Here is a 13,888-nt window from a genome sequence, read left to right as displayed (position 1 = left end):
TATCAGGATGTAGTTCCTTTATACAGTGGAATAATATTCCATTGCATGTATATATCACATTTTATTTATCCATTCATTGGTTGACAGACACTTAGGTTGCTTCCATCTTTTGGAAATTGTGAATAATTCCATTATGAACATTAATGTGAAGATATCTGGGTTCCCTGTTTTCAGTCCTTTTTACTATATGCCTAATAGTTTATTTGCCATTTCATATGGTAGTTCTATAAATAGATCTAAGAGGAACCACCAAACTGTCTTCCACAGTGGCTGCACCATTTTACATTGCCATCAGCAATGCATAAGCTTTCCTAGTTCTCTGCATCTTCTCCAACACTTATTATTTTCTGTTTTTGTAATAGCGGTCATTCTAATGGATGTGAAATATATGGTTTTGATTTATACTTCCTTTGATAGTTAATGATGTTGAGTATCTTTTCATGTACTTTCTGGACATTTGTATATATTCTTCAGAGAGATGTCTCTTTAAGTCTTTTGCCCAATTTTTAATTGGGCTGTTTGTCTTCTTGTTAAGTTGAAGAATTTCTTCATATATTCTGGATATTAAATTTTTATCAGATAAGCAGTTTCCAAATATTTTCTCCCATGGTATAGGTTGTCTTTTTATTTTCATGATAAATCCTTTGAGGAACAAAAGTTTTTAATTAGTTAATTAATTTTGATGAGATCCCATTTATCTATTTTTTTCTTTTGTTGCTTGTGCTTTGGGTGTAAAGTCTAAGAAATGATTGTCTAACACAATGTCCTGAAGATGCTTCTCTTCATTTTACCTCTAGGAGTTTGATATTTCTGGCTCTTCTATTAAGGACTTTAATCTATTTGGAGGTGATTTTTGTATATGGTGTGACGTAAGGGTCCTCTTCACTCCTCCTACTTCTTTTTTTTGCAAATGAAAATCCAATTTTCCCAGCACCATTTGTTGAAGAGACTATTATTTACCAATTGAGTGACAAATTTTGGGACACCAGAAAACAGTGACTGGTCAAAGGGATATTCCCAATTGATGGTCTTTACCACCTTGTCAAAACTCAGTTGGTAATGAATGTGAGAGTTGTTTTCTGAGTTCTCAGTTATTTTCCATCAGTTTATATGCCTGTCCTTGTGCCAGTATCATACAATTTTGATTACTGTGGCTTTGTACTAAGTTTTAAGATCAAGAAGTATGAGTCCTCCAACTTCATTCTTCTTTTTCAAGATGGCGTTAACTACCAGGTTCCTTTACCCTTCCATATAAATTTGATGATTTGGCTTTTCATCCAAATTTAGTTTCAGTAGCATGCACATACGCTTTTCTTATACTCCTCTGTCCCCCCACCAATTTTTCTACCTGTTACCACTTACATTTTTGTACATTTTATGTCCAGAAACTTATATTTAGCATTATTTTTATGCATTTGTATTTTAGTGCCTGTAGGAAGTAAGAAGTAGAGTTACATACCAAAAAGTACAGCAATACTGATATTTATAATTACCCAGATTGTTACCTTTACTGCTAGTTGCTGCTTTGAACCACTGTCTAGTGTCCTTTCCTTTTAATCTGAAGAATTCCCTTTAGCATTGCTTGTAGGGATGGTCTTGTGGTGAAGAACTCCCTCAACTTTTTTTTTTTTTGGTATGCTGTATGGTGGGGTCACATTTCATTGTTTTTCCATGTGAGACCTCTCCCTCCCATGTATTCAACACAGGCATACTTTTGTCCCAGATTGTCCACCTCTATATCTTTTTCTTTTTTTTTTTAACATTTTTTATTGTGTAATGTAGCCTACATACAAGTAAAAATCAATAAATTTCCAAGTTCATTTTAACAAGTAGTTATAGAACAGATTTTCAAGTTTGGTATGGGTTACAGTTCCACGATTTTTCATTTTTTCTTCTAGCTGCCTAAGACAATGAAGACCAACAGAAATATCAGCATAATGATTCAGCAATCACATTCATTTGCTAAATCCTATCTTCTCTGTTATACACCTCCTTCTCTTTAAATAACATGTATATATAAAAGCAATAAATTTCAAAGTTCATCGCAACTATTAGCTGTAGAACAGATTCCAAAGTTTGTTATGGGCTACAATTTCACAATTTAGGTTTTTATTTGTAGCTGCTCTAAGGTTCTGGAGGCTAAAAGAAATATCAGTATAATGTTTCAGCACTCATACTCATTTGTTAAACCCGACCTTCTCTGTATAACCCCACCATCACCTTTGATCTTTCTCCCACTCTTTAGTAGTATTTGGGCTATGTTCAGTCTAACTTTTTCATGTTGGAAGGGCTGTTGATAATATGGGATACGGGGATAGAAATAGTTGACATTTTGGAGGGGCTGGCCCCTCTGCATTTCAAAACTTATTTAGTCCAGATACCCATATCTGGAGGTTGTAGGTTTAGGAGAGTTACCCTAGTGCATGGAACCTTTGTAGAATATTATATAATGTCCCAGGTATTCTTTAGGATTGGCAGGAATGGTTTTGGTTGGAGTTTGACAAGTTATGATAGGTAGCAATGTCTAACTGAAGCACGTGTAAGAGTGACCTCCAGAGTAGCCTCTCAACTCTATTTGAGCTCTCTCAGCCACTGATACCTTATTTGTTACACTTCTTTTACCCCTTTGGTCAGGATGGCATTGTTGATCCTATGGTGCCAGAGACAGTCTCATCCCTAGGGGTCATCTTCCATGCTGTCAGGGAGACTTTCATCCCTGGATGTCATGTCCTATGTAGGGGGGAGGGCAATGGTTTTAACTTGCAGAGTTAGGCTTAGAGAGAGAAAGGCCACATTGAGCAATAAAAAGAGGTTCTCTGTAGGTGACCCTTAGGCATACCTATAGGTAGGCTAAGCTTCTCCACTACATACATAAGCTTCACAAGTGCAAGCCTCAAGATCAAGGGCTTGGCCTATTGATTTGGGTGTCCCTAATGTTTGACACAGTATCCAGCATTTCCCTGGTGATAAAATTTAATAGATCTATATATTTTCTCCCATTCCTCAAGGGATTTTGCCAATACTTTTTTATTATCTGCTTAATATACTCTGGGATGTATCCAGGCATTATAGTAAGCTATACAGAATTAAAGGCTCTCATTCTTATTGTGGGCTTCTTGTTTGGATTGTTTAAATGATCTATCCAGACAGGTTGAGTTAGATTATGTGCTACAGAATACTTAGGTTCTGGACATAATGAAACTTTCTTCCTTTGGTCTCAAAGAGTAGGTGAAGTTCTAAAATACGGGAACTGTCTTCCGTACCGCTGTATTCTGAATTAGCTTAATCCTGACCTGATCGGTTTAGTTCTTATCTCTAAATACCAGGATATACATATATAAAACAACCTCTCAAAATCCAGATATAACAATGACCACTCTGGACTAAATGTGACTGTAGTAAGCTTACAATCTAGGCCCCAGTTTTCTTATAAGTATTTTTTATATGAGACCATACCACATTTGCTCTTTTGTTTCTGGCTTATTTTGCCTCACCAAATATCTCACAGGTTCATTCACATTGTTGTATGCCTCACAACTTCTTCGTTTTTTAGCAGCACCATGTTTGATCATATGTTTACACCATCGTTCACAAATTTACTTCTCAGTCAGTGCATCTTTCAGCCACCTCCATCTACTGGGCCTTATGTATAATGTCCAAAGTCAACAATCCATCAATGCTCTCAATTCTAGATAATTTCATTGTTCCCAAGAGAAAGCCAATAAACACACCTCACAAAATAGAAAATCCAAACCTCTCCCTAACGCTTGTCCCTCCCCTCATTATGTACCCCTGGTATTGCTGCGGCACTGTTGATATTTTCCTGTTAAACATTGCCCATAGTATGCAATAGTATTTCCCCCCTATACCCCCAAATTATAAACTCTTTGTACAAGATTCATACCTTTGCAGGAGTTCATGTAAGAACTTCACCTATAGTTTTTAATACTCCTGTTGTTGTCTCAAAGTGCTTTTATCTAGAGGCAAGTTCTGGGACTAGGGCAATGGAGATGACTTTCCCAAGTCAGTCTTTCCCAACCTAAACAGGAGCAGGGACACATGAAGGGGGGTACAGACCAGCCCCAAAAAGCCCTGAGGAAGGATTCAGGAAGGGTGCCAAGAGCTTCTCTGATGGGTCTCCAAAGCTCTCCATTCATGGCTTGCTCAGCAAAAGCAGCTCTTCAGCTAAGTGTTCCCCACAGCCCTGAGGAAGCATAGAATATTTAAGTTTCCACTGCCACAGCCCCTGTCTGGAGCAGGTTGAAACAATGGCTACCCTTAGAGCCAGGCCCCCAGTAATCCTAATTTTATAGGTTTTTTTTTTTTGTAATTTGTGCAAACTTTTTAAAACAGTTTCATTCACATACCATAAAATCCATCCTAAGTGTACAGTCAATGACTCTTGGTATAATCACATAGTTATGCATTCATTACTACAGTCAATATGAGAACATTCTCATTTCTTCTGAAGAAAAAAAGTCCCATATCCCTTAGATCCCTATTGCTGACATTTAGTGTTAGTATAGTGCCTTTGTTTCAATTAATGAAGCAATGTTACTGTTAACTATAGAACATAGTTTAAATTAATTGTATTTTTTCCATATAACACCCTATTATTAACACTTTGTAAAAGTGATGTATATTTGTTCTAGTTCATGTAAGAACTGTCATATATTTATGCAATTAACCACCATCATTGTCCACCCTGGGTTTTGCTAAATCATACGATTCCAGTTTTTATCCTCTAGCTTACCTTTTTAAATTTTCCATCTCTTGGGTGCATGGGTGGTTCAGTGGTAGAATGCTCACCTTCCATATGGGAGACCCTGGTTTGATTCTCGGACCATGCACCCCACCCTCCCACCCCCCAAAATTTCCATCTCTTTATTGAAATTTTCATATTGCTCATTCCTTGTTATCCTGATATACTTTAGTTCTTTCTCTGTATTTTCCTTCATCTCCTTGAGTACAGTGAGGAACATTTATTTGAAGTCTGTGTCTGGTATGTCCACAGTCTGATCTTCTTCATTCATATTTTCTGAATTTTTATCCTCTTCCTTTAACTGGGCCATCATTTCTTATTTTTTTCTCCTATAATCTTTTTTTGTACACTGTACATTCTAATATTTAAAAATGTTAATGTTGGAGGTTATTCCCTGATATGTCTGTTTCTTGAGTTTATATCCAGGGAGTGATATCACAGAGATTTTCTTGAGTGTCAGGAACTAACAATTCCATGCAAACCTAAGCAAAAAAACACCTTCCACTGTCTTTGAAAATTGGCTTTCCAATGGCTGGTGCTGTTCTTCAGGGTTCAGCGTTCCTATCAGAAAGTACAGTCCAAGGTGCCTATAACATACGGGTTCCCCTCTGTCTTTTCTGATCCTGTAACTTGCCCTGACCTTGTGCTTGCTGTTAAAACAGACCAGGCCCAGCCAAGGTCTCCCAGTCGTTTAAGGAGAAAAAGCTCCTGCATGGCCTCCTGGACTCATTTCCCCTGCCAGGGGCCACCTGTGTAGGGAAGGGGCCGCTGCAGGGCATCACAGGACACCTTCCCTAACTGCCTGGGCTTCAGGTTGGGGAAACTGAGGTCAAAAGAGGCAAAGTGAATTCCAAACATCTCTGGGACTACCAATCCCAAAGAAAGATGAAGACATAAGCCTTTGAGTGTAAGAAATTCTGCCCCAGCAAAATAAATTTGATTCTCCAAATCACCACAAGTCTGGTCAAAGTTAACAAGTAGGTACCAAAATTAATTGCATTTTAACCCAAAACATTAAGTGAAATGCAGTCCCTCTTTGGTCATCAGGAAGCCATAACTTGGGGGTCTATACCTGTCACATATACTTTTGACATCTTTCCCCATTAACACTCTGGCCAACTGTGCCACCTCAGAGATGAAGTTCAAGAAAGAGAAACTCTTCAGGTCCTCTGCCACAAGATTCTGATATGGGCCAAGACTGTTCTACTAAGGCCCATCTTATTATTCCAGTAAAGAAATGTCCTCAGCAGACCCACAGTCTCAGATGATATTCTCGTGGATCACATTTTGTCAAGGATCCAGGATAGATGTGTTAGAAATTTTAGTTTGGAGAAAAGACCAGTCTATTCCCTTCTTTCACCTCTGTCCTAAGTAATCAGCTCTTCTGGAGACTCCTGCTGCACTCAGAGCTCACTGCAGGCATACGCTGGCATTTAGGATTTCACCTAAGGGCTGGCCATTTATAAGTAGTCCCCAGCTAACGAACCAAAGTTGGGTGCACTTAGAGTGAGGCTGTCAATTACATTTACAGCTCCCCTTTCTCTTTTATAAGTTGTACAACTAGTCTGACCAAGCAACAAAGAAAGATGAAAACATCTCAGGGTGTTGGAAGGAGTTCCATTAAGAGCTACGATCCTTCCTTTGGGTTGAAAACTTGAAAAAATGTAAAGTCAGAGGTGAATACAATATTTTTGCTTTCTGGCTTCTATCCTTAACTTTCACCCTTCCAAGGACTCTGTCTTTCATGCCATTAATTCCACTTCAGTTCCCTCACAAATTTAACTGCTGTGTGTCTTGGTTTGGAATGCAAAGTTTGAGGTATTTGAGGTTAATTGAATTCTATAAAAATGAAAAGGGAAGTTATGGAAATACTGACACTTGTAACCACAATCTCTTATCACTTTGCTGAACAAGTTTTTAAAGATTAAAATAGAAAAGGCACAAATTAACCTGACCAAGTAGGTAGGTGTTCACCATCAGCTTCTCTCTGTGTTCCCACCTGTCTCTCTATTTCTGACACATATGAGAAGAGCCTCCTGGCAAACAGTGGAGCCCAAGGTAAAATAACAATTCTGGTACCCATTCCATTTGAATGTTGGGCTTTCTTGCCCATAGAAGTAGCTACAAACTTTCCTTAAAAAAAAAAAAAATCACACAATTGAGGGGGTGCAAGGGTAGTTCAGTGGTAGAATTCTCGCCTACCATGTAGGAGACCTGGGTTTGATTCCTGGCCCATGTACTTCCCAAAACAAACAAACATACAAACAAAATTCAACAAATGGTGCTGCAAAAAGGTATACTCACATGGAAAAAGAATGAAATGCGACCCCTGCCATACAGCATCCAAAAAAAAAAAGAAAAGAAAGAAATCACACAATTGTTCAACAGGAAGATTAAAGTAAAAGAACCAATAATTTAATTATACAAACTAAATCACTTTCCTTACTTTCCTTCTCTGCAGTACTTCTGTGTATTCTTTCAAGTTCACTTGCTCTCAAGAAGAAAGGTTTTAAATGTCAAAAATAACTTCTCTCTCTTCTAATACCCATGTGGAAAACAAGATCAGAAACAAAATAAAAGTCCATTCTGGAGGAAACCCAGGATAATTCAATCTGGGAGGACTTTTATTAATAAAACAAAATGGGGTGAAGAGGCCTGGGGGTTCTATGGGGAGAGGCTTCTCTAAGGGCCCCAGCACATGACAAGGCCTGAGCCAGGAGCCCCAGAGACGGTCAGAGCAGAACTGCCTCACCACTCCACCTGAGGCCACATTTCCCTCAGGTACACGCATAGCTAGATACCCTTATTAAAAAATCAAATGACTTCAATTTGTTATAAAGTGGCTTCTAGCTCTCCTGTGCTGGCTTGGCACATCAGGCATGCAAAATAAGGAGATTTCAAGGGCTTCACCAAATAATTAATTTTGGCAAAAAGAGAAAACACGCGACAAGCTGAAATTCATAAGCAGGATTAAAAGCCACCGGAATGAAAGCAATGTGTTTCTCAACAAAATAGAACTAGATCACAGCTACATTCTCTTATTTTACTTTTTTAAGTCTCTGCCATCCTCTCTTCCAATTCAGGTCAAAGTTCATAGCAGCATGCTACAATGTCCTTGGTGAAACCAGTGTTCTCTGCTTCAAGGGTTAGAGGGCACAGGTCAAGTTCAATCAGTCTGTAGGATCCATGGGTGTGTACTCACTGTCTTCACCCAACCACAGTGCGCTGGCTTTGTTTTCCAGACAAGCACCACCCAGGGGACCTGGGTAGGATTTTGCTTAAGCTAGGCTGTATTGCCAACCGGCGGTCATGAGATGCAGAGTCTAGGATTTCGTTGGTTTTCTCTATACTGCCAACCACCTTGCGCTGTTTCATCAGGGTTCACTCGCCTTCCTGGGCGGCCAGGTTGAACGTACTGGTGGTTCCCACCAGTAATGGGGGACTCGTGATTGTCGCTAGTGAACAAATGGTTTTGCGGCGGCAGAACGGCAGGCGGACTATGGTAAAGGTCCTACCCTGGTTAAACATTTCTGTTTACCTGAGAGGACAGTGGCTGGTAGGAACCATGAGCACTTTCCCAAAGAAACCAGTCCAGGTGGTGGTCTCCTCCTGAGGATTTTCTTTCCCAATCTCGAGCTGGAACATGTGCATAGTCTTAGCGTTACTGAATGCAGAAAGGAACATGCTGCCCATGCTGAGGGCTAAGGAACAGCTGCTTCCACACCTTGTACTCCTTTCCGGAACTCAGACGGGTTTTTGTCTTTCTGGAACAAAAATACGCTAATCACGTTCCCCTTCTCGGAAGTAGTGGCAAGCATGGTACCATTATCACCGAAAGCCACTGTCGAGAAAGGGCTGCCATAAGCTGGAATCCTGTTCACAGCCCTCAAATTCCTGTTGAGGCAGACGTGCCCTCCCCATGGCAGGGCTCCCGGGGTAAGCTAAGGAACAGTTGTTGTTCTGAGGGTCAGCGCGCGAGCCTGCAGGGCTTGGGGACGCCTCCCTGACTGTATGCAGAACCTTCCTGTCCCGAATGTTGGGTATATACTGAGCCTCTTCCAGGCATACTATTACCTCGGCCTGTTTAACTTGACAACCCATATGGTGCTGGAGCAGCTACAGTTGCGATCTCGGTCTCTTTAAGAGGCAAACGCTTAGCTTCCCAGGTGCTTTGAGGTTCCTAGTGGCCACGAGCGAGCGAGCAATCTCCAGATGGCTGCTGGAGGCTCTCTAGCTACAGCCTCTCTACCCCGCACACATCTTCCAGTTCAGGGCAGTCAATGATCTGTTCCAGCTTATCTGCGGAAGAAAGGGAGAAAACCTTATCACCGGACTTTGTGCCAACAGCTCGGGACGCGTGTGGTCCTGGTCGAAATTGGCGAATTGGCGAAAAACAGCTGGCGGGAGCCAGGGGTTCATGCGCGGCGGGTCCCGCCGGGCTCAGGGTCTGCGTGGACAGCGGTAGCCGCGTGCATTGCAGCCACGGACTGCTCCAGATCAAACTCAGCCTCATCCCGACCCCGCTTGTTATATTACGTTTTTGTGTTGCGGGATTAAATTTGCTCCTGTTTTGTTTTAGGGTTTTAAAAACTCTATATTCATGCGGAAAATAGTTCTGTAATTTTCCTTATAAGTCTTTTTTAAGTTTTGGTATTGGGTTTATTCTGGCCTCATGAAACAAACTGAAAAGTACTTACTCCCTCTGTTTGTTCTCTTAAAGAGTGTGTGTAAAATTAATAATATTTCTTTTCAAATTTGAAAAAATTGATGGTGAAGCCATATGGCATTGAGATTTCTTCTGGAGATGTTTTAAAATTATGGGTTCACTTTCTTTAATAGATACAGGATTTTATAGATTTTCTTTTTATTTTTGGTGTGTTGGTTTTCTCTAAATTTGACTTGTTTAAGTTTTAAAGTTTATTGGTGTAAAATTGTTCATAATGTTTCCTATTGACTTTTGAAAGTCTACTGTACAATTTGTAAATGATGGGGCCAACAATCTTTTTTCTTTAACAAACCTTCCAGATTATTCTAATGTATATTAAAGTTTGAGAACCACTGTCAGAGAAACTTTTTTGAAAACATATCTTCTGTTTTCTTTTTTTACAAATTTATTGAAGTATAATTTACATACCAGATACAATTGTTTTAGGTGTGTCCTAGAGAAACAAAACAAGAGAGATGTAAATTGAACATTCATAATAGCAGTGTCTGTGATAATAAAAAACTGAAAACAATCCAAATGTCCATTACGGTAGAATGAATAGGTAAATTTTATATAATTGCTGTAATATTCAGAAGTGAACAAAGATAGCCTAATAAAGATATCAACATTGATAAATTATTTATCAACATCGATGTATCCTAAAATCACAAAGATGATGTCAAAAGCAATTTCAGAAGAAGAAATCTATGGATGTCAAAAGTATGCAGAATTAAAGATATGATTTAGGAATTAATTTCTTATGAAAGAGAAGGGAAAGAATTAGCACAAAACTACTGGTATTGGTCTATTTCTGAAGCTTGGTGGTGCCTACTTGGATGTTAATTTTTATAATTAAAAAACTAAACTGTGAACATGTTATATATGTATTTATAAATATATAATATCATTTACACAAAAGGAAGTGGATTTAGTCTAGGTAAGGTATTTGGTTGCAGTCACTCACACATGCAGTTGATCAAAAGAAAGAAAAAGCCTTGAAGACTGCTAAATTTTTGAGGAAACTATATTGCCCTCAAAATCCTGAGCCTGGCTGGAAAAGTTTATGACTATTCAAACCCTGTGTTCCCCAGGATCCTGCTCTTGCACCAATAGAGAGTAGATTGTGAAAGCCGTGCATTCCCTCAGAAAAGTCATTTTCCCCAAAGCTCACATTAGTGCTGCCATAGGTGATTTTAGAATAAGATCTTCTTCCAAAAAAATGTGCCAGGAACTGGGAGGAAACAAATAAGGGAGATCCTTCCGGAGAACAGAACCAGAGGCCGCCGGATTGGTCATGCAACAAATCTACTCCATTGTTGGAACCTGAGGTCATTATTATTGCCCAGCAGGTTTTGGCATGTGCATGGACCAATGTCTTCTGTGTTTTTGCCATTCTTCTCTTTTCTGGATGGGAGTTTTTATTGCAATTATATTCTATCATCATCACTGTAACATTGAGTATATTCAGTGTCTTAGTTTTCCAGGGTGTCTATGACCAGTACCATAGACTGGTAAGCTTAACAGGAATTTACCGGCTCATGGATTTGAAGCTAGAAGTACAAAATCAAGGCATTAGACTTCCCTGAAGTCTGTAGCCTGCTGGCTTACTATAATCCTTGAGGTTCCTTGGCCTGGATCCCTGCCTTCCATTATAGTGCCCCCTCTCTCCTTGTTTCTGGTTCTCCTGACTTACAGTTTCTGCTCTTCCATTGTGGCAGTTTGAAGCTGTATATAGCCTGGGAAAACATGTTCTTAAATCTCATCAATTCCAATGGGGATAAACCATTGCAAGTAGGACCTTTTGATGAGACTATTTCAGTTAATGTGTGACCCACCTCATTCAGGATGTGACTTAATCTCATTATTGGGGTATTTTACAAATGAAATGAATATATATGTATGTATATAATGAATATATATCAAAGAAAGCCATAGAAGCAAGGAGCTGACATCAACAGAAGAGCAGGCGGAGACCACAGACACCTCCATGTGCCTTGCCATGTGACAGAGAAGTCCAGGATAGTCAGCAGCTGGTTGGAAGAAAGCAACCCCTTGATGATACCTTGATTTGGACATTTTCTTGGGCATCAAACTGTAAGCTAATAAATTCCCATTGTTTAAGCCACCCCATTTCATGGTATCTGCTTTAAGTAGCCTAGGAAACTAATAACATCTTCGAAGTTCCTATTTATAAATGGGTTCACACCCACAGACATGGATTCAGACTTGAACATGTCTTCATGGGCACATACTTCCAACAGGGAGTTTCTACGAAAACTGATGTTCATGTTCCCTTTTCCCCTTCTACTTTCTTGAATTTATATAAGATTTCTGCAGCTATGACAGCTCTTGGAACCATGGGGGAAAATTAAATGAACTAATGTCAGCAACCACCTATCCCCATACTTCTTAAGATCCACAAAAATAAACCTATATTTAATTAAGCCACTATTGGATAATTCTGTCATTTGTAGAAGAAAGCATTCCTAACATACACTGAGCAAAATGCTGATAATACCTATCTCATAAGGATTTTTTTTGGCTTTTAGATATTAATTTTAATTTATTTGCAACAACATAATTTAGCGCCAAATGCTTAACAGGCACCCATTGTGATTGTGAAATTAGCATTATTTTATTATGTTTCTGTTCAGCTATATAAAACTCATCAGTTTTTTCTCTTGAAAACAGGTAGTAGAAATCCCAAAGGATAAAGCAGAACTACTAATTAAAGGTCATGTTTGCTAATTTAGCAACATAATTCCAGTCTTAGAATCTCCCAAGCAGCTGAGAGTGGGAAGAGGTGAGGAGGTTGGAAAAGTAAGCGTAGTTCTTGTGGCCTCATTTTCACTCTGAGGCAAGTCAGGGTTTAGCAAAGAAGAAAATTGCTGAGGCTGGAGATTAAAACAAAATCTTTTGATTCAGATGGTGCGCCAGTTTGAAAGGATTTATGTACCTTAGAAAAGCCATGTCTTAATCCTAATCAATCTTGTGGGAACAACAGTTTCTTCTAATCCCTATTCAGTACTGTACTTGGAAGCTTGTTTAGGTTATCTCCCCGGAGATGTGACTCAATCAACTGTGGGTATTAAACTTGATTAGATGGAGACGTGACTCCACCCACTCTACGTGGGTCTTGATTAGTATACTGGAATCCTATAAAAGAGGAGACATTTAGGAGAGAGTTCCTTTTGAGAATGAGGAGAGAGCAGAAGAACCATGACAGAACGACAGGAGAACAAAAAGCAGAGTCACAATGAAGGAGAGAGCCCATGCCGCCAAAGACCTTTGGAGATAAAGAAGGAAAACATTTCCTGGAGTGCTTCATGAAACAAGAAGCCTGGAGAGAAAACTGACAGATGTTGCCATGTTTGCCATATGCCTTCCCAGTTGAAAGAGGAACCCTGAACTGTTATCAGCCCTCTGGAACCAAGGCATCTTTCCCAGGATGCCTTAGATTTGACATTTTTTATAGGGACATTTTCATGGACTTAGAACTGTAAACTTGCAGCTTATTAAATTCCCCTTTTCAAAAGTCATTCTGTTTCTGGTATATTGCATTCCGGCAGCTAGCAAACTAGAACAGATGGTAAAGAATGCTCTCAAGGATGTTAGAATCAGTGTATCCAGAAGGCATCTGGAGGCAGCCTCAGGAACTAGGGGGTTTCTTCTTGGCATCCAAGTCCTTTTTAATATCTTCAAAAATTTTTTTTTGACGTAGTGCTGAGCCATATACATTCCAACCACATTGCCAAACGTAAACGCAAGCAGGAACTGGAGCATGATGTTGGTGAGGAGGGTGAAGAGGACACGAAGGGTGGCTGCAACTCAGGGCTGGCCCAAGCCTGCCTTCTGCTGCACCAGAACCCGCCTCTCGTAAGGTTTTATGAGAACTAAATAAGTATGTAAAATTCCTGGTACTTGCCTAGGCAATTTTTTATGTCTCTTTGCCCATTCTACTTCCTAGATCAATTTAACTACTTTTTGGGAGGAATTATAGTTCTGTTATACCTTTTTATTAAAGCATAAGTCAGAACCACAAACAGTATTAAAGTTAGCAAAGTATAATTTCTAATGAGGTTAGGATAACATTTTCTGTTTTGTCCTATACTCTTATTTGTACTGCACAATATTTTTGGTGACTTCTTTGGCTAGAAGAGTTTATTACTACCATATTTTTCTGGAAGAGTCCACAATCACTGTAAGCCCATTTTAATGATTTCCTGTTAGATTCATTTACATCATGTTTGCCTACACAGATACTTCTGCCACTTTCCATTTGTTTACAGAGCTGGCACTTTCTGCTGTTTATCTCTATTCTGTTAGCTTCTGCCTAAAAACAGGGCTAGCCCCTTATAAATAGGAAATGACAGCAGCAGTGACAATGTGTGACTTGAGAACTGGGCTCTGCTCCTGAAATG

At 39.4% G+C, this 13,888-nt stretch overlaps 1 pseudogene; it reads right to left on the bottom strand.

The window, feature by feature from the left end:
- Positions 1–7,932: 7,932 nt before the first annotated feature.
- On the bottom strand, positions 7,933–9,275 carry LOC143681083 (WD repeat domain phosphoinositide-interacting protein 2 pseudogene; annotated as a pseudogene).
- Positions 9,276–13,888: the final 4,613 nt, after the last annotated feature.

The sequence above is a fragment of the Tamandua tetradactyla genome, chromosome 1 (genome assembly GCF_023851605.1).
Source record: "Tamandua tetradactyla isolate mTamTet1 chromosome 1, mTamTet1.pri, whole genome shotgun sequence".
Taxonomy (NCBI): domain Eukaryota; kingdom Metazoa; phylum Chordata; class Mammalia; order Pilosa; family Myrmecophagidae; genus Tamandua; species Tamandua tetradactyla.
Note: the sequence above shows the minus strand (reverse complement) of the source record. Positions and strands in the feature narration are given on the sequence as shown.